General features: G+C 40.8%; 1 long non-coding RNA gene across 1 annotated transcript; it reads left to right on the top strand.

Annotated features, from left to right (window-relative positions):
• The first annotated feature begins 4,143 nt into the window (after positions 1-4,143).
• On the top strand, positions 4,144-6,168 carry LOC145435848 (uncharacterized). Its single transcript, XR_013914067.1, has 2 exons — positions 4,144-4,504; positions 5,065-6,168. It is a non-coding gene; the product is annotated as an uncharacterized LOC145435848 (long non-coding RNA).
• Positions 6,169-21,532: the final 15,364 nt, after the last annotated feature.

Raw genomic sequence — 21,532 nt, 5'->3', positions numbered from 1 at the left:
TTTCGGAGGTTCAAGCGTGCCATCATAAAGCGCGTCTGCGCAGATTTCGAAAGTTTCCGACAATGGTACGTTAGTAAAAAGACTTTTCACATCAAATGAGCTAAGAAATACATTGGACGGATTTAATTTGGCGCGTTTTAATTCGTCTACAAACGTGAACGAGTCGCGGACGCAGTGGTGCGTATACAAGGATCGAACTGGCTCAATGACGGTGTTAAGCCATTTGGCTAAATTATGCTGTGCCGATCCACACATAGACAATATGGGGCGAAGCGGTACGTTATCTTTATGTGTTTTCGGTAAACCGTACATACGCGGCCGTTGTGATCCCGTTGGGCGTAGAGACTCGTACAGATTTAAAGGAAGTACTCCATCCTTCTTCAGTTTGAGAAGGCGACGCTGCAGCTTCATTTCTAACTTGCGCGTGTTATCGTTCATGTCGGCAGGACCCAGGTTGGTGAACTTTGACGAATCTTGAAGAATGGATTCCATTTTCATGTTGTAATCTGCCCGGTTCAAAATTACAACTCCAGAACCTTTGTCAGGTTTTGTGATGCAAATTTTTTCGTTTGACCGTAAGGATTTGATGGCTTTAAGACAATCCTTGTTCATCAGAAAATCACCGGCGTCCACTGGGGTGCCACAATACGCATGTGCAAGATCACTGAGCTTAGCTTTCATCGCAGAAAAATATTCCGGAGATAATGGTCTATGGTGTTGTAGTTGACCAATTAATACCTCGAAATCGGCGAATATTTCTTCTCTCTTAACGTTGTTGGGAGGCAAACAAAAATCCATTCCATGAGACAATACAAATTCTTCGATATCACTGAGTTTATAACTAGAGAGATTTGCTATGATTTTCTTCCCCGTACTTGGCGAATTTCCAAACCGATTTTGAAATAAAACTTTGAGGTTACGGTCATACTTCCTCTGGTTTTCCTTTTCCTTGCGAGTGTCAATAATACTCAAGTAACGGCAAAAACGCATCAAGTCAAAAAATGACAGGAAATCTCTGACTTCTTGTTGAAGTGATCGACATTTCTTCCACCAGTGTGGTATAGAAGATTTCTTTTTCTCGATCTCATCGAAAAGAAATGCCCGTTCGATGTTGGGGTTATGTCGAGCGCGAGACTTGTCGATTCTAATCCTGATGCACTTCGGAACTACCCGTAGTTCAACGCATTTCTTTAAGTGATCTATTGACGACCGCAAAGCTCTGATCTTCCCTCGGCTCTTGACTAACAAATTCAATTTGTTCATCTGAGCGATACTGTACCTTTTCCGGAAGTACTTAAATAGCTGGTTCGTGGTACAGAACTTGAATATAGCTTTTAATACAACATCCATTGTAGCAGTATATTTATTAAACTCGAAGACTTTTCGGGTGCCTCTTTTCAAGAGTTATCGGCACACTATAAAGGGATTTAAACAGATTTAAAAGCAAAACCAAAAGGCAAAGTATGACGCAACAATCAAAATCACAGACCATGAAATTCGCATTGTATCAATGGCAACAATAACAAACTACGAAGTATACGAACATACGGTACTATAGTAGCAGCACAATTTGTAAATAAACAGTTACACGCACGGAACAACACGCACTAATGAGAAATTTGTAGGTTATAGAGGAAATCTTTCTGTCTGCATAAAATAGGTTTGCTCAACTGAATAATAGTAGACTCCAACACTTTTAAATGAAACACAGACCTACCGCGCGTAATGACAGTGAACATATTGTCATCATAGTGCTGTGCACAGGCAAGGCTTTATGATGGCACGCTTGAACCTCCGAAACTACCGCGTGAAATATTTCTTGAATTGTTGCAAACCGCTACTAGTAGCGTTGAATTCAGCTTTAATGACACGATGTTCCGTCAATGCAATGGTATTTCGATGGGTTCACCGTTGGGACCTAGTCTGGCCGATATATTCGTGGGATACCATGAAAAGAAATTGTTTGAAAACGTCACAAAACCTCTCCTCTATTTTAGATATGTCGATGACACCTTTGTTGCCTTTAAAAATGAGCGAGAGTGTAATAATTTCTTCGAAAAATTGAATTGTCTCCATCCAGCTCTACAATTTACCGTGGAAAAGGAAACTGATGCTGCCCTTCCCTTTTTAGACGTCTTAGTAGAGAGATCAGGACAAACGTTTTTAACGTCGGTGTACAGAAAACCTACTTTCACTGGTCATTACATTCGTTGGCATTCATTCTGCCCGAAGCGGCGTAAATTAAACCTCATTTCATCTCTCGTTAATCGCGCCTTGCGCCTCTGCTCACCGGAAAAACTGTCACGCGAATTGGATGATATCCACTTGATTCTCTCCAAAAATGGCTATCCGGACCACATATTAAAATGCTACATCTCTAGGGTATTGAAAAAATCGGATACAGCTCCAAAATATGGCCCAGAAAAATGCCCGGCATTTTTACACCTACCTTGGCTAGGTAACGTGTCTAGCCGATTTGAAAAGCTTATTAAATCGGCTGTTCACCGTTGCTACTACAGCGTTAACACGCATGTAGTGTACACGACGAAACCCTTGTTACCCAACTCTCGAAAAGATGTACTTCCTGCCTTTGATGCAAGTAATGTTGTTTACCAATACAAGTGCCACTGTGATAGTAGGTATGTAGGACGTAGCCTACATCTCAAAGATTGTTTGAGCGTATCAAGCAGCATATCCCAAAATTGATTCGGTCAAAAACATGCGCAAATGATCGCACGGAGCTCGCACGTCAGTGCAAATTGGCTGCAAAAACAGACTGCTATGATGATTACCAAGCATATGCTTCGTCAATCGGTCAGCATCTGAGTGAAAACCTTGCCTGTGCACAGCACTATGATGACAATATGTTCACTGTCATTACGCGTGGTAGGTCTGTGTTTCATTTAAAAGTGTTGGAGTCTACTATTATTCAGTTGAGCAAACCTATTTTATGCAGACAGAAAGATTTCCTCTATAACCTATAAATTTCTCATTAGTGCGTGTTGTTCCGTGCGTGTAACTGTTTATTTACAAATTGTGCTGCTACTATAGTACCGTATGTCCGTATACTATGTAGTTTGTTATTGTTGCCATTGATACAATGCGAATTTCATGGTCTGTGATTTTGATTGTTGCGTCATACTATGCCTTTTGGTTTTGCTTTTAAATCTGTTTAAATCCCTTTAGTGTGCCGATAACTCTTGAAAAGAGGCACCCGAAAAGTCTTCGAGTTTAATAAATATACTGCTACAATGGATGTTGTATTGAAAGCTATATTCAAGTTCTGTACCACGAACCAGCTATTTACATACCTAACAAAACGTCAAATGGACGAGGGGCATTGTGTGTTTTCACAGACAGCAGATCAAATCAATGAGTTACACCTCAAAAATACTAATGTGGAAAGGAGATCCTCAGATATGTTAAAGCGGCATGGCCGTAGAATGAATACCCATCTACTGAATACACGTTCCACTAGTGCACTAGATGCAGGAATTGACAAGCATTTTTGAACCACACTGAAGAGCATTAAATACTCATTCTTTCTAGTCGCCCAAAAATGCAAAGAATCGTCGCCTTCAAATCTACACATGAGCTTATCAGTCTCTTCACCATCTGAGTCATTTCATTGGCTCTAATTGAACTTTGATTCAATTGTTTGCTTGCATAATTGAAAAGTCTTGAGTACTTTAATTGCGGAGGATCTATTACATCTTCATCACTGGACGATTTTGTACAATGCATTGCTACTATGTATCATTTTCTGTTGTTTTTACGGCGGCATATCTGATATCAGACAATTGCAACGAAAGTAGTGGTGACAAATAGCGATGTCAGCAGAATTCGTCGGATGCGTTGATCTAGCCATTTTGATTCGCAAATTTCTTCATCTTTAAGTCATATAAAATGAGCCGAGTCAATGACTTGGTTCGAGTCATGCGTAATGACTCGAGTACAAGTCGAGTCAATCCAAATATTGACTCGAGTCGAGTCGAGTCATTTTCCCATTTCAAGAAAATGACTTGAGTCAAGTCGAGTCATGAAAAAATCGTGACTCGAGTCTGACTCGAGTCGAGTCATGACTGGAGTCATTACAACCCTGGATATTAGGCCTCTGCCGTACGACGATACCCTTTGAGAAAATATGCAACGCGGTAGTGTATGATATTTGCACACATTGCTTTGCATGTAATACAATAAATAGGGCACACTCTCGTTCTGTTGGTATATACCAATGTTAAATGCTTCGTGATATGAATTAGGAAGTTTCATATCAATTTAGAATAAAAGGATTGCAGGTGAAAATTCGATTTTTTTTATACCCATAACAGTATATTGCTGATTAGTCGGCGTGCAAGTGATATTATCGGTTTTCTGAATGCCCATTGCCCAATGTAATGTATCCTTTAATGTTGCCGTAATATCGTGTATGTATTGTTTTGAGGTATTAAGTGATGTTTGTGTTTTTTTTGATCGCCTAATGTTGTTGATTTGTATTTCAGTAGTCTGCATAAACAGACTGAAGTTACTTTTCTCCATTTGATGTAGATAACGGCGCGTTCGATGATTTCGTTCAGCAGTTTCCGCCCGTTGATGCGGACAAATCGGTACTAAACTCCGCGGCAAATCCGGATGACGCACATGTAATTTCGTCCGGTAGTGATGACAGCGAGAGCGACTGTCCTGGTAGTGTTAGTGACGCATCTCGAGAGCGTGTATCTGATTGCTTACCTGTTGCTGTTGATCGCGTAATTCGTAGGCGTGAATCCCGCGTGCGCGATAATGCTAAGACCCAAACATGTAATGAAGGCAGAACTCTCAACGAGTTAAGTCCAAGATATACGTCCAGAGGGAGACGAATTGTTAGACCAAGACATTTGAATGATTACGTGTTGCATTAAATCGCGTAGAATAAAGATATGCGTGATGAAAATTGTGCCTTGTGCATTGATATGTTGCGTAAATGCAGGATTGCTGCTTCATCGATTGTTGAATCGCGTAAAGTAAGATAGACGCGGTTAAATTGCGCTTTGTACAGTGATGTGATGTGTTATGTAAATGCAGGATTGCTGCATCATGTTGTGACTCCCCGTCGTATAATGTAACGTGGGATCACCGAAGCTCATTGCTGGAGTATACGTTGTAGAAATGAATGCTGACATCAAAAGGTTAGTCTCGTGTAGGCCCGGTTGTGGTCACGGAACGGTGCGTCATGTTTGAGTTGGTCACTGTAGAATGGTTGTTGGATTGTCATAAGCCCTCTGTTGTTGCGCGCGAACAACACGGATTTGGAAAGAATGATTGTTGATCCCGTTGCCCAGGGGTTAACAGTAGTGATGAGAAAGTAGAAAAAGTAAGTGAATGACAGTAAATAGCATGTTCTGTGGGTTTTGAAGCATGATTGCTGGATGAATTATGATGTTGGCCTTGCATACACGTTGATGGCATTCGTCAGTGCACATCGACTTTTTCTGTCTATGAATTGTATTGTAGTTACTTTAGTTGTTGATCTTTATTATTCATTTTCATTACTTTGTGGTTTTGCATGCGAAGTGACCTTTAATGTCGCTGATGGTACCGCTTTTGTGCTAGTTAATGTCTTTTATTTCATTAATTGTATTTGAACGCTAAATATGGTTGGTTTGCGTTTCAGTTGCCTCTAGGGCGTCATAGTGTGATTTCGTGTCATCCCGGGATGGTTATGTAAAATAGGGTTTCCGAATGCCACGCTTGGATGGTATTTCGTTTCATTAGTTTACTTTTGCCCCTGCATATAAAATCGTTTCATGTCTCCAGTCCCTATGATTAGCCCCAGTCCATATGTTGTATGAACTAGGTTTGATATATTGACCAATATACTCGTTTTTTTTACACCAAGTTATTTTGGTGGGAAGGGGGAACTTTTAACGGAGTATATTGGTATAACGCCATTTTAATAATATTCGATAAGGAGTTGGTAAACCTTACGTAATTCCCTGAACCTAGACCCGATAAGACCTTTGTGAGTCGTATATTTTGTCGTGTGAACGTAGATAACAATTGGTGCATGTAATCTCTCGTGGCTATGAGAGACGGTCATTCAATTCATGATATTTCGCTGATTCGGAAGTCCGTTACTTTGTCGTACGTAATGCAATAAAGTTACAAGTCGTGGAGACAGAAACAAAATATATTCGTCAGTGTGATCCATCGAATACGTGTGCAATAGACAGGCTTCGTGATACGTCAGCAAACAAGGCCGTAAGGCGCGGTTACGCCGGTCCGTCCAAAAGAAGAAACACGCAGCGAATTGTAAACGCAGCCTTCTGGAGTCAATTATACAATTCTACAACTACAAACATTCGCTCTGCGTTAAAACGGCATCCACTAATATCGCACGTACTCAAGTTACATTACCACTTTATTGAGCAGTTCGGGGATTGGTTCGAAATTACCATAGTTCTACACATGTTTATTTTCTGTGTTCGTTGTAGAAATTAATTTAATTCCCTCTGACTATGAAAAATTACTCTGGGGCTGTGTGTTGTAAACTATAACATCGAAACATGTGTTCCTTGAACTTCCTACATAGTTGATAGAGAAATGTTTGAACGTACATCATATTGCTCGGTCAGACAAACAAACGACTTTACATTAAAACTGTTGTCCACAGCTTCCACGCCAGGCGCTCAACGCACTGGGATTGTGTGGAGAAATAAAAGCGTGGTGCAGACTCGATAGCCCTGCAGTCTCTTCGCTTCTCGAACGTCCAAGCCCATTAGTGATGCAAACGTAGATAACCCGACTTCCTGCCCCTCCTTACTTTTCTACGTAAAGAAACCGTCATATTTTTCTTCAGAAAGTTCGTTTATTCCGTTATTACCAATTTCCCAAAATCGAAAGCAATTGAAGATATGATTACAATCATTCATATACAAGTAGTTCAATACAATGTGTCGAATGCATGCTTTTCATTAAAGACACCCAGGGACACGAGAGATCAGATGCACTTTACACAGCTATAAGTATATGCTAAACCATAATGAACGATTCGAACTTGTCATCAAAATTGTTCCCTGTACATTGTTTGGGGAAACTTTCCATTGTTCCTTGCATTAACCACAAATATATCATGAGTATTGGTCAATACACAGGCATAGGCATAGGCATTTTTTCGTCGGTCGATGGTACTGCATTTGATAACGCAAAGTATCTGGAGTGATCTTTAAGCCCTATTATAAAACTAATTTGATTATAAAGCAGACGCATTTACGTCCTATGCCCACCACGTCGGTTAGCAGCTTGATCTAACAACGACATGCGATACAAAACGGTCCTCCCACCCAACTAATCATATATCCTCTGGCATGCGCGCCATCGATAGTGACTGCGACATCCATTTTGTTCGTAGGGGAGATGTGGTACCGATGGATCAAAAATTGCAAAATTATCTCTGGCCCTCAAATCTTCAGCCGAGAATAGCGGATCTTTTGCTGTCTCAACACTTTGATACAAGCTCTAACTATCGCGGACATTTACATGAATATCCGCTTTTTCAAAAAATATTTATGAACGTTTAAAATTTGTTGCTCGAACGTGTCATCGGTCCCCACCCAGTGGGTCCAAAGGCACACGACCATGGGACCTATGAGACATACGCTCAAAAACTCAAATTTGCTAACTTGTTTTGTTGTGTAGTATAAGCTAAGCTACAACAAGCCAATGAAGAATGTTTCGTCGCAACCTTCAAGAATAAAATAAATTATATCAACGCAAATGTTGGCATAAAATCATATTTTGATTTACGCCTAAACTTACAAAATTAATGCCACATACATATTACCCGCAAATCGACATTTTGACTTTCAAGTACCTCGTAACATCGATAAAACACCACATGTAGGCTAACTATGATTTACAGCCTATATATATGCAGGCGAGTTTCTGTTGTTAAGTGATTGGCTCATCTATTTTGCTTGATTTGGCTATGGTACCATAGGTCCACCACCCCATAAATATTGTAATTGACTTGAAAATAGTCCACTCGAGGATGGTATTGATTCAAAACATATGTGGCATTATATACCCTGATACAAGCCCTATACTTCACATCAAAAATTATGGCGGGTTTGTTAGTCTGAAAGGTGATATAGAAAAATGCAAATGTCAATCTAAATTTACTTTACACCCCCTAAAACGTAAATCATTCGTCACGGACCCCATAACTCACGCAGATCGATTTTTTTTGCATGTGAGGAAAGATTCTGTTTGCATGTAATTGTAGACGAATTCACGGAGTGCAATCATGAAATTATCATGGAAAATTTTTCAAGTATTTTCGATCCCAGTGATCCATCGGTACCACATCTCCCTGCATTATTTGTTTCAACCTTAAACAACGGCTCCTAAATGCAGATATATACAAATTATATCGGATCGGAAACGTGACCAAAATAGAATTTCTGGAAGCAAAGCCCCACATTTTATCATTAGTACCGGCGGTAGGTTAGGCTACATCAGTGGTTCCCAACCTGCGGTACGCGTACCACTAGTGGTACGCGAAGGTCTTCCAGGTGATGTGTGAGTAGATTCTGTTTTATTTTCGACCGAAGAGATATTATTAGTTATTGTTCAAGTTGATTTTGAGTTTTTTTGAAGCTGTCGTTGTACCTTTATGACCGATCCATTCCCTGTTGATCCACCCGACCTGCCCGTCGGGACTGGGGAGCATGAGGAACTCACATACATCTAGGACAGCGTTTCTCAACCTTTTTGTACATGTGCCCCCCTTGGGGATGGTCGAAAATATTGCGCCCCCCTGACCCCTCCCTACACTTTTCGTCATGTCTGAAAGAGCACATCATCTAATACAGAGGTAGGCAACCTTTTTGCTAATCGCGGCACATTTCGATTACTTATGTAGCCCAAGGCCGCATTCCAGGGCATAGCCGTTATAAACTAACTGGACACGAAATACCTAATCTGTCCATATCTATTGTCGGTGAACTTGGCGAGATTTCTTGAATACGAAATAAGTTTCATGTTTAACAATCGTCTTCTCAGAATGATTTTGAAGCACATTCTTAGTCAGAATTCATACAGATGTGGTCAATTTCTCGCGCCCCCCTGTGAGCTTCCCGACCAGGTTCTCGCGCCCCCCAGGTTGAGAACCCCTGATCTAGGATAAACAGACAGCAAAGACGAAACACAAAGATTGTTATCCTGGGCTGAGCATGGCTTCCTCGTACTCGACGCTAGCTTCTCACTCTATTCCCTAGCTGCTAATTTTCCCTTCTACGTGGGAGTGCGAGCAAGGATTTTCATCCCCGATTAATATCAAGTCGAAAATACGAAACTCACTTGTTGCGCTCATGCATGACTTTCGATGCGCTGTGAGCAAACTTATGCCACGCCAGCTGGTGGAAAATTACCAAATGCAGCCATCGCTCCAAATAAATTGCCTTTCGTTGTTTGTTGTTATTTCATTATGTTGTTCTTCTTGTGACCCTCGGCGAACAAAACAATTCCATGCATCCCATCAACCCCTAGTGTTACCATACGTCCTCCTTTTTCAGGTTTTTGAAAATGTCCTCCGAGGACGCCTGAATGTTCTTATTTTTGGCAATTCGTCCTCCTTACGGCTTTTAGAGCTAAGATAGTGGATAGATTCGAGTGAAAATGGGCATAAATGACGTTAAACAGGAAATTCGTGGTTTAAACGAAAGTGACGACCTTTTTTATAGTCAACCGACCCCGAAGTGGGAAAAATTAACCATTTTCAGGATTTTCCTCCGGTATTCTTAGTTTGGAAATTTTGAAAAGTGTCTTCCTTCCCGATTCCAAAACATGGTAACCCTAATCAACACCGGCTGATAATGCCTAGTTTAATAAAATTTAATATTACACCCTGCATAGGTCAAATACGTGATTACAACGTCATAGATGGCGTGCAGGGCGCATGGGTAACTTATGTAGGGGGTACGCGAGCACTGCATAAAACCCCGAAATGGTACGTGGGTGGAAAAAGGCTGGGAACCACTGGGCTACATCGTTGAATTGTTCCACATATGCAGCAAATCTGCAGTGCGTCAAGTTCAAGTGCTGCTCTGCTACAGCATGGAAATATTCATAGATTCATCGAGAAAATTATCATCGTCCAACAATATGAGTGTAGCAAGCTCCATTGACGTTGAGAATAGCGAACGTCGTATGTATAGCAGAGATGAGCGGATTTGAAATTTCTATGTCCTAATCCAATCCAAATCCGAACCTTCAAATCCAAATCCAAATCCTAATCCATAACTTTTTCATATTCAAGTCCATGTCCAATCCTAATCCGATTCCAACTGAAAATTCAGAAAAAAATACTAATTTATGCAATGGAGGGATTCGAAAATTTTCTTTCACAACCAACGATTCACTTGATTCAAGATAACTTAGTAACCATAATTACATTAATAACTGAACTGAATAAAGTTTGTCGCCATTCGCCACACGACATTTCAATCTCTCAGAAAATAGGTAAATCCAATCCAAATCCAAATCCGTTCCGAAAAAAATGTCTAATCCAAATCCAATCCATATCCGACAAAATTTCACAAATCCTGTTTTTTCAAAACCTAATCCTAATCCATGCTCATCTCTGATGTATAGTAGAGATGTACAGGATCAGGATTTTGGATCCTACCCGGACTGGAATCCGACAGCGCCCACTAGCGGATTTCAAAAGCGGATCCTCTCTCCGCCCACATGATCAGAGTTCGCGGTAGAGCTGGTGAAGGATGATGACTTCAAAAATGCAAGGAGCGTAATTGTACATCGTACATCGTTAAGTCTGATTGCCAAGATTATGTATCAGGTCTTCAGATCATTGTGGTCAAAGTCCCGAAAATTTCAACGACTACTTTACCTATGAATCAGAAGAGCACGAGTAGCCTATAACATACGCGCGTCCTCGAAGAACAACAACCATATAATCAGGACGGAAAACAAGAAGACGCATTGCTCTATCCAGTATGACGGACCTGACTTGTGGAGCAGTGTATGTTGCCGGCTATCCCTCAGTCGTCGAGCATGACGACATTCAAGTCTAAATACCAATGCCCAGGGCTGTAACCAAGTCACAAATCAATCTCACTTTTATAGTTTTGACTCGTGTTAAGTCGAGTCATTTTCAACTCATCACCGAGTCAAGTCCGAGTCCAGTTCATGGAGTTGTGTGTCGAGTCCGATTCATAGGGTTTTGACTCGAGTCCGAGTCCAAGTCAATGTGTTGACTGTTCAGTTCCCAGTTAATGTCATATCCCAGGTAGCACGCCTACTTGGGTACCACAAGGTATCAAGGTGAGATGAATTGTGGTAACCAGCTGGGGAAACCAAGCGGGAACCGTACATTTTTGGCCCCATATTACAGAGGTATTTGCTGGGGGACCATGTGGGTAACCCTCTTAGCTGGTAACGAATACAATATTACTGCAGTAGCAGTGACAGTGTTAGTGGGCCGAGAAGTCGACGTAGAGATTTGCTTGGCGATGTTAGGTAAACCCTACACGTTAGTTAACTTAACATAGTATACTGTACAGTACATACCTGGAACCTGCTACCTCTAATCACGCAAACCAATATATAAGGTAATCTGAGTATATAATAACATTTACGGTGGGTGAGTGAGGCCGTCATCACTGTTTAAGTGTAATCGTTGAGTTTGATTTTCAATTGAACAAGACACACACAATGTACAATAAGATAAGATACAAAGCGATGTAATGAACAGATAGGAGGATGCCGACCGACGCGCAGTTGCCGTCTTTTAGACTGACATCTACCTCGGCTTAGAGTGCCCGCCGTCACAGTTACTCTCGATGTTGATCATTTTCGAGGCCAGAGGGCCCTTGCTAGCGATTTCCATAACTTGTGAGTGCATTCTTTCGTCGAGTCATTCTCGGGTCTCATGTCGCAAGAAAAGGAGCCCGGACAAACCTCCGACGGGAGTCGAACCGAGGCCGCCCGATTCTTAGGCGCTTATCGTCACCAGTACCCGAATTCAATTCATATGGAGGTGGAATTCAATTTGGAAATGTCCCAGCGACTAGCATCGCAAATGAATAAATCGGAAACGGATTATAATATGACTTTACTATAGATGAACAAACCTTGCTGTAGGAAAATATAAAAGAAGCATCGATTTCGGAAAACTACTCGGTCACATGTGGGAGCCGTCTGAAAACTCGACCATTCTTCATTGACGACAAGTTCCAATTATTTGATCACAGAAATTTTACGAGTAAAATTAATCCTGGGTTAAAAATAATAGATACAGATAAGGGATAAAGGTAATGGGATCTACGCAAGAAAATTATAACGCACGCTGTGAGGAATTGAGTACTCTAGCAACGGAAATTTAAGTTAACTTCAGTGTGACAAACGGTCAATTTTAAATAGTTCAAATCACATTGACGAGGTAAAGCATGGTAGGGGTTTTAATGTTCGAGGTTCGAGCAACGAACAGGGATAGCATAATAGCTAGAAAACTTTACTACATACGGAACCACCTTTATTATTCGAGGAAATAAACCAAATAACATTGATGGAAAATAAGGTTGGTTCCTGTGTGGGTGATATATGGGAAATCTGAGCTCCTCTCTAAGTGGTTTTCTCATGTTTCAAGATGATTTAATATCAAAAACTCAACAAATAAACCTTCCCCGAGTTCAAATTGATAGGTACAATTAGAAGAGACTTATTGCAATCTACCTGGGATTGGTATGGTATAACCACGCATCTTTATGGATGGAAATCCCGCTTGGTTTCGATGTGGGTTACAAGTTACTAACCCATTCCGATCATCCATCCCACCTAACCACTTAAATTCCACCTGGATACCAAGTGGGCGTGCTAGCTGGGATGAAACCCACTTTTTACTACTCTGCTCGGTGATATCGAATGCTTCGCATTCATAATATACTAATTTTCTTCACTATAAAAGTTTCTGGTAGCATTTTCAAGTATCAGTATTCATAGACAAATTACTAATAGTGTGATAACTGTACTATTCTTCAGAATTCCAATAAAATGCCTGTCTTGGTAGACCCAATATCGAGTCATATGACTTGGTCCGAGTCGTGCACAATGACTCGAGTCGAGTCAAATGTCATTTTTCATTTTATAAGAAAATGACTCGAGTCAAGTCGAGTCACCAAAAAATCGCGACTCGAGTCTGACTCGAGTCATTACAACCCCGCTAGGGCCTATAACTGAATGAATAATAATCAGCATCAAGATTACCGGCCTAGAATCATACATATCGACGTCGCCTACTGACACATGTCGCATTCATTGCCGTCGCTTCCTTTTATGTCAGTGGTTCTCATACTTTTTTAGACACGCCCCCCCCTTTTTGATAGGGAAAATTTTCACGCCTTCTTATCGTGATATCACAAAATATTAAAGGGAGAAATCAGAATGCCAGCAATCCCAACGGATAGTTTGATGGCACTGAAGGTTATGGCTATTGATGAAAGAATTCTAAAATATGAAATTTCCACAATAGACAGAGTAAACACCATGTGCTGGCGGTAAATTTATCAATTAACTGTGACTTCACGTCCCTCTTTGAATGCTTTCACGCCTCCCCCCAGGGGGTGCGCTCCCAGCAGTTAGAGAACCACTGTCTTATGTTATCCTTTCTTCTATCCAGTGTACAAGCCAGGGATTCTTCAAGCATGGGTCGGAAGCCAAGCATGAGTCGGGATCTAAACATGGGTCGCTTGGGGCATAACGTTTGGGCGTGACCGCCCCAGAGCAATCGGTTAATATGTATGTATTATTTGCTCCGTTTCCTGCGAATCGAATCGTCGCGCTTTACGAGATCACCTGATGATATTGGTGTTATATCTGGTCCCGTTATGTCGTATACTGTATCTGATATGCGACACGCGACAATATGGAGTGACCATGGAAATGTACCGTAAATTCCATAAATCAACACCAAGTAGAACATTTCGAGGCATATTTATTCAGTTTGGCATTTTTCTTCGTGCTCCGCGCAATTCGATGTCGCTAAATATAGTAATCTTATAATATCACTTCCGAGGTAGGGGCTCACATTTACCGCTAACATGCTACTGCCCGACGTGCACTGCCAGAATGATAAACTGAAATAAAACCATGACAAAAAAACACCACTGAATGTTGGTTGCAATCTTTGCTATGAATGTTTCCGGACGCCGATGATTTATTTCCTTGCAATTCTAAACTCGAAAGAATAGTCTTCTTAAACACGATCATAATATAAAGTAAGTTGTCTGATTATTAGGGATGGTGCGAACGTGAGGTTCATGTTAGCGTTCTGTGTGGGAACCTCAGAAATTTAAAGGGTCACGTTCACAAACGAACCTTGGTAGGTAGGGGAGATGTGGTACCGATGGATCACTGGGACCGAAAATACTTGAAATATTCTCCATGATAATTCGATGATTACACTCCGTGAATTTGTCTATGCTGACAGAATCTTTCCTGACATGCAAAAAATTCGACCTGCGTGAGTGATGGGGTCTGTGACGAATGATTTACGTTTTAGCGGGTGTAAAGTAAATTTGGATCGACATTTGCATTTTTCTATATCATCTTTCAGACTAACAAACCCGCCAAAATTTTTGATGTGAAGTATAGGGTTTGTATCAGGGTATAAAATGGCACATATTTTTTGAATCAATACCCTCCTCGAGTGGACTATTTTCAAGTCAATTACAATATTTATGGGGTGGAGGACCTATGGTACCATAGCCAAATCAAGCAAAATAGATTGACCAACAAATCACTTAACAACAGAAATTCGCCTACATATATATAGGCTATAAATCATAGTTACCTGTGGTGTTTTATCGCTATTACGATGTATTTGAAAGTCAAAATGTCGATTTGCGGGTAATATGTACGTGGCATTAATTTTGTAAGTTTAGGAGTATCTCAAAACATGATTTTATGCCAACATTTGAGTTGATATAATCTATTTTATTCATGAAAGTCGCGACGAATCATTCTTCATTGGCTTGCTGTAGCTTAGCTTATAGTACACAACAAAACAAGTTAACAAATTTTAGTTTTTGAGCGTATGTCTCATAGGTCCCATGGTCGTGTGCCTTTGGACCCAACTGGTGAGGACCGATGATACGTTCGAGCAGCAAATTTCAAACGTTTAAAAATATTTTCTAAAAAGACGGATATTCATGCAAATGTCCGCGATAGGTAGAGCTTGTATGGAAGTGTTGAGACAGCAAAAGATCTGCTATTCTCGGCAGAAGATTTGAGGGCCAGAGATCATTTTGCAATTTTTGATCCATCGGTACCACATCTCCCCTACTTCACTGTGGACCTTTTTCATATATTCCAATTTTCCACGTCATAATAACATCTTCGGTTGAAATTCTTTCGGAGCATTTTATGCCTGGGGATGGCAGCATAAATAATCATCACTAAACGACCACGCAACTCGAAATCTCAAAATTTTTACTTCCTTTGTTACAAAAGTTTGTTCCAAATATTCTACCTTCCGTTTGTGAAGATTTAGTGACTCCATGCTGTCAGAGCTTTGGAGCAGCCGTAAATTTGCATCGCTCCAGCTCCAGCTCCAGCTCCGGAGCCGCATTATTACCACTGCTCCGGCTCCAGCTCCGGCTCCGGCTCTGAAAACTATCGAAGGTGTCTGTATATATCAGGGGTGGGCAACCCGCGGCCGGCGGGTCATATGTGGCCCGCGGGGTTTTCAGTAGCCTGCGAGCTATCTTCCCATTATATTATCGAAATTCTGTTATATTATCTAAATTGAATTGCTCAGATTGTGAACTTGCAAGGCCAACCAAAAATATAATTAGTATGGCCGCGACACTTGGGATGTTGATGACAAAAATATCAGTTCCGACCAGACATGGGGTGATTACTTCATGAATGTAATCGATTGCGATTACGATTACTTCTGAATCACGCGATTACGATTACGATTACGATTACAACAAAATCGGGAAGTAGTCGATTACGATTACGATTACATTTGAAAAGTAATCACGATTACTCACGATTACATTTATTTTGCATCGTAGTAGTTATATTGGAAGACAAAACATGGATTGCGCTGGAAAGGCCCGATGATATAACAACTGTCTTTAAAAAAGATGGGACATTTCCTTGTTACGTCATAATGTACCCATAGCCCATTTTATAGAGGACGGTTTATCGCACCCAATGATTTGCATTCTTGCCATGTCCTTGACTGCCGCACCCCCAATTCCCCAATAGGGTGGGGAGCGTGGTTGGAGGGGACTCAAAAGTATTTTGTAAACCAACATAAATTATAGAGTATTTTCGAGAAATTTCATTAACTTCGAATTTCTCTTTGAGCTTTGCGATTTAAATGTCTCTAAATAGCTTGATTTCGAAATGCATATACGTCTCCCCCTCAAGAAATAAAGCATGCATATTGCATAATTCAAAGTAATAGGCATTTAGATGCCAGTCAATACCGCTCCTCGACACATCAAAAGACTTATGCAGTTTCGGCCAACATGAGACTTCACGAAGTGTGCTATTAAAAAAGACATTGGCCAAAACTTAGCGTATGTGTCCATTGTTAGTAGCCGCGCTGGGTGGGCATGACTAACAGTCCATTCCTTCCAATCTGAGCCCACGATGCAAATGCCACCCGGTGCGTCTCACGCAAGTTTTTCTGTTAGTCTGTTGTTTGGGCCACTACTTTGGGCTATATAACAGACCGGAGGTCACAAATTAATAACATACAATAAAGTAATTATTGCAAGATAACAAATGTTATAATTATGAATTACGCCCCCCCCCCACCCACCCCCCACCCCGCTCTTCAGGTAAATCTGACCTTCGGGCGCTGAGATAGGATTAAAAATGCAATATAATGCAATTACCAATATTATTGACGAAATTAAATCGTAAACATAAAATTGACCACCCTATGGGGGCCCAAGACCAAAGTTTGGTTAGGGGACGCTTTTGCTGCTTTGATCCTGATTCTAGCTACAACCCACGCTAACATGGTATATAAGCCGATGCTTCGTTGTGGAAACCGTAATGTTTTATTTGACGAGTACAAAATTTTAAACCTTTGTCTGCTGTACGCTCGTACCATATAGGTCTACTGCTCGCCAAGCAGCAACGGTGAAACTGAATTTAACTCTAGAATTAGAACTATTACATTCTATAGTTTAACTAAGCATAACCAAACATCAATACAGAAGTTGCTATTTTATCTTAGGCAGAGAGGTGATTATGATTTATTATCCTGATGCGAGGTAGTGGCGTCTGAAATTTATTGATAAACCGATATACAGCACGGTGGTTTTTTTACAATCACACTGTGTGTCACACACAATGTACATCGAATATCTATTTACTATGCGTGGACACTTCCTACGCAAAGACGAGCAAAGCTAATAGGCTATCTCTGACGTAATAATGAGCAGTAGTATTTAAAAATCAGACATTTGTGCTCTCAATAACTGGTATAATATCTCTTCCTTGTTCACGAATGTTCAGTTTATGTCACAGTCCTTGTACAAAAAAAGTAATCGTTCTTTCACAAAGAAATCGATTAAATATGGGAAGTAGTCGATTACGATTACGATTACTTCGGGATTTTTTCGAATGTAATCGATTGCGATTACGATTACTTGAAAATGCTGTAATCGTCGTAATCGATTACGATTACTAATCGCGATTACCCCATGTCTGGTTCCGACGCATTGGCAGACCCAGAGTCCAGCAGTCACATTTTTAGTAAATCGTCTTACATTACAATAAACTAAAATAGCAGTAAAATTTTTTTTCACGCTTCGCGTGTTTAATCGCCACACGATTTCTTTCTCTGTAGCCTACCCCCACCTGAAAATGAAAAAATGCCTTATTTAGCCGATTGAGTCTAACTATATTAGCAATTACGTGAGAAAGTATTTGCGCTCGCAGAAAGATCGTCGACGATGAAATGTAGGCATAAAATGATTGTCGTATCGTATATTAGCGGAAATCTTCGATATCGATATGTCTAGATGCCGAATAGTCATGACCCGCAATATACCCAAGTGATAATAACATTAACTTTGAAAATTTTACGCGCCTGGCGCGGCTAGTGGACCACGCACTCGTTCGTCAACTTCATGTGGCCCTTTAGCCGAAAAGGTTGGTCACATCTGGTCTACTCGATTAGGCCTACTAATTTTCCCGTAGGATAGGTATTTATGGAAGTCTAGAGTCTGTCAGCTGTCCGTAACATCGGATGCAGCAACGAAGACATAGGTGCCGCCGTGCCGGCTTGTGACGACATAATGAATACTTATCAATCGTCGATAACATCATAGTTCATTTGAATAAAATATTCATTTTTTTCTGCTGACCCTCGCCAGGGGATATCGTCAGCAATATTGCATATATAACATCATAGTTGCACTAGAACGCACTTTACTCCGTGCCATTGCTGTGTACAGCATTAAAATTCTGATGCGGCCTTTTAACACTGGCACTGTACTCGTTAACATTAAGCCATACAGCTCAATTCAGTCTTTAAATGTGCGATTATTATTCAACTGTAACTGTAGTAAGAGCAATATGGGCGGATGTAACGACGTGATCAATAGAAATTCGATTTGTACCAAATGGCCAATGGTTTGACATTCGATATTGGTGCACTCGTTACCAGTCCATCGGGTGTCGATCAAGTTTATCGGAATATAATATTTTCCCGTTGAAACGAATCGAATATTCGAATGAAACACTGAGCTATGCACATTGCGCTATGCCCAAACGAATTAAACTATGCAGTATATGCACATTGCACATTTACAAGTTTACGAAACAGATGATTACAAATTGGAAATTGCGTACCAAGTCGGTAATTTGTCTCCAACATAAAATACCATTGGGTTTTGCGCTACTCTTCTGCCATCCCCTATTTACGCTCGAAAATCCTTACTGGATTGAATGACGATGATGCGCAGTAATGAATTCCAATGAGCATGCATAATTGCATACTCAATACCACTGTCCAATTTCGCAGCCCGATTAAAGAACTATCACGAAAGAACGAGTAGCCTATTTGCTCATCCGATTCATAGCAACGATGAGATAGAATTTCTCGGTTCGTGCTCGTCATATCGACATGTGCAACGGAATAACGTTTTTATCCTCTCACCCATCTCGCGTAATACAAAGTGATCCTTATTTTCGAACCGTATACAATTGGCCAACAAGGTTGTGCTGATGATGAGATTGCGGGTATGCCGAATACCCAGGGCCGTAACAGCAATTTGCCAGCCCCCCCCAAAAAAACGTTGGTGACGTCATGTGACGTCATATGTTCACAGTTGCATTCACACGAAACTGAACCTTTTAGGGGCTTGCACCATCTCTGTGTGCCCTAAATTTCTTAGGACACCACCTACCTCAACTGCACCGGTAAATCTGATCACATGAACTTGACAAGGACCATAAAATAATTGTAATATGTGCAAGTGCTAATGTTATTGACGAAAGTCACTCACATATAGGATTGCATTTAAAACAAACGGTGTATTAAACAGTGTTTTGAACAAAATCTTTTAAAAATAATTGTTTTTTTTTTCAAGTTGTAAAATTATGCCATAATTGTGTGAATACTTTCCAAGAAACATGTTGCATGAGATTACGGACATTTACCGCCCGGTATAGCCGACGTATATCGATATGGGATGGTTGGAACCCTCAAAATTGTCGGCTCAACATTATTATTACAGATATTTCGTCATAGGAGGTATATTCCATTCACCCTATATTTTCAATTGTCAATGTCAATCAACTATGACGTCACAGTTGAATATTCCTGACTTCATGGTTTGAAAACCAAAAACTACGATACCATAGGGTTACCATACGTCCTCTTTTAAAGGGATTTGTCCTCTTTTTTTGAAAGTGTCCTCGAAGGACGCCCTTTTGTACTCTTTTTTGAGATTTTGTCCTCTTTTTTCTGAAATTTGGTCAAATTCATAGCAGAATTCGACTGAGATGCCGTAAATCAGTACCGAACTGACGCTCCGGCGGGTATTTCGGGAGCCGAGCGGAAAGTTGACCTTATTTTTTAGTCAACCACCCGACAACGTGGAAGAAACAACAGTATTTTGGGCACCGAGCGAGAAAGTTGACCTTTTTTCTAGTCAATCGACCACAAAGTGGGGTAAATTTACCATATTTTGAGAATTCTCCTCCGGTTTTGCAAGTCTGAAGATTCTGAAAAATTGTCATCTTTTCAGATTTCCGAAATATGGCAACCCTACGATACAAGAGTTGTGCGATGTGCCTCAATATTATTCATCAAAATAAATTTCGTTTTGCATCAACCTCACTGTATCAACGACTTATTTGTTGTGACTCGCGTTTGATATATAATTGCGTTGCGTACAACTGATTGTCTGGATATTCTCTATTTCATATATATCCCCGCAATTTGGCCTATAAGCACTAGAACTGCATTTCCTTCGATGTGGGGGGTTTGGGTCGCGAGATATCGATCAAACTCAGATTTTATTCAAATTGTTATAGCTGAAATATCGCATTCACATGGTACACATTAGTCTGCACTGAATGCATATAGTAAATAAAGAATATTATTAAAACAAATAAAACAGTGCAATAGACGGGTGGTACTCGGTCAAGACGGATAAAGCATCTGGTAGCTGTTAGGAATCGGGGAGTATAGGAGAATATAAAATATACATGATCTAGCTATACACTTCATAAAATATTAATAACTGTATGATAGCATTCCGAAAGAGATTAACGTAGTGGAATATGGAGCTGTGCTGCAAAATCTTGTCGTGAGATGAATAAAACAACCTGGATTGCCTCGCGTTGGAAAACTAGGTTGTCTGCCATGAGCTGCTTGTGGTAAAAAGAAATAGTCAGCTGGCAGTTTGTCCGGCAATTATCATCACATCCAAGAATATGCAATTTACCATTAAACAGAGTGGCGTCGAATACACGACCCGAAGTCGTCTGGGACTGAATGAGGCAGCACAAAAGTGAGGTCTGGAGGCAAGACCCGCATATCGGTGTCCACTGCAGAGTTAACCTGTATGGACGAAGGATCGTCCGCCATCGCATCAACCGACGCATTGCTAACATCTGCAAATCCGTTCCGCGACGAATCTGCAGGGTTTGTCGATATCACAACCTCGCAAGTATTAGAGGCTATGTCAGCCAAGAATGTATTCGGCATCTCCGAAATCACCATATCGCAATTCCCCACGCTTGCTTGTTTCTGTTGACGGGGCTGCTGCTTGTCAGCATTCACCTGAACCTCGCTAGTGACAGTCCATGCTCCAAGCGCATGATTTGCGGAACGTAAGCAATCTGCAGTTGCTCTTCGCATGTCTGCAATCATGCGCTTAGTTTCGATTTTTATATCGCTGGATGCAAGATAGTAGATAAATGGATTGACGCATTCGCACACGCGCAGGATGCCATGAGAAGTTAAGTGGAGTGATACTATGACATCTTCCGGAAC

This window comes from Botryllus schlosseri, chromosome 3 (genome assembly GCF_051294905.1).
Source record: "Botryllus schlosseri isolate E-star chromosome 3, Bs_hap1, whole genome shotgun sequence".
Classification (NCBI taxonomy): Eukaryota; Metazoa; Chordata; class Ascidiacea; order Stolidobranchia; family Styelidae; genus Botryllus; species Botryllus schlosseri.
This window is presented reverse-complemented; position numbering and strand designations above follow the sequence as displayed.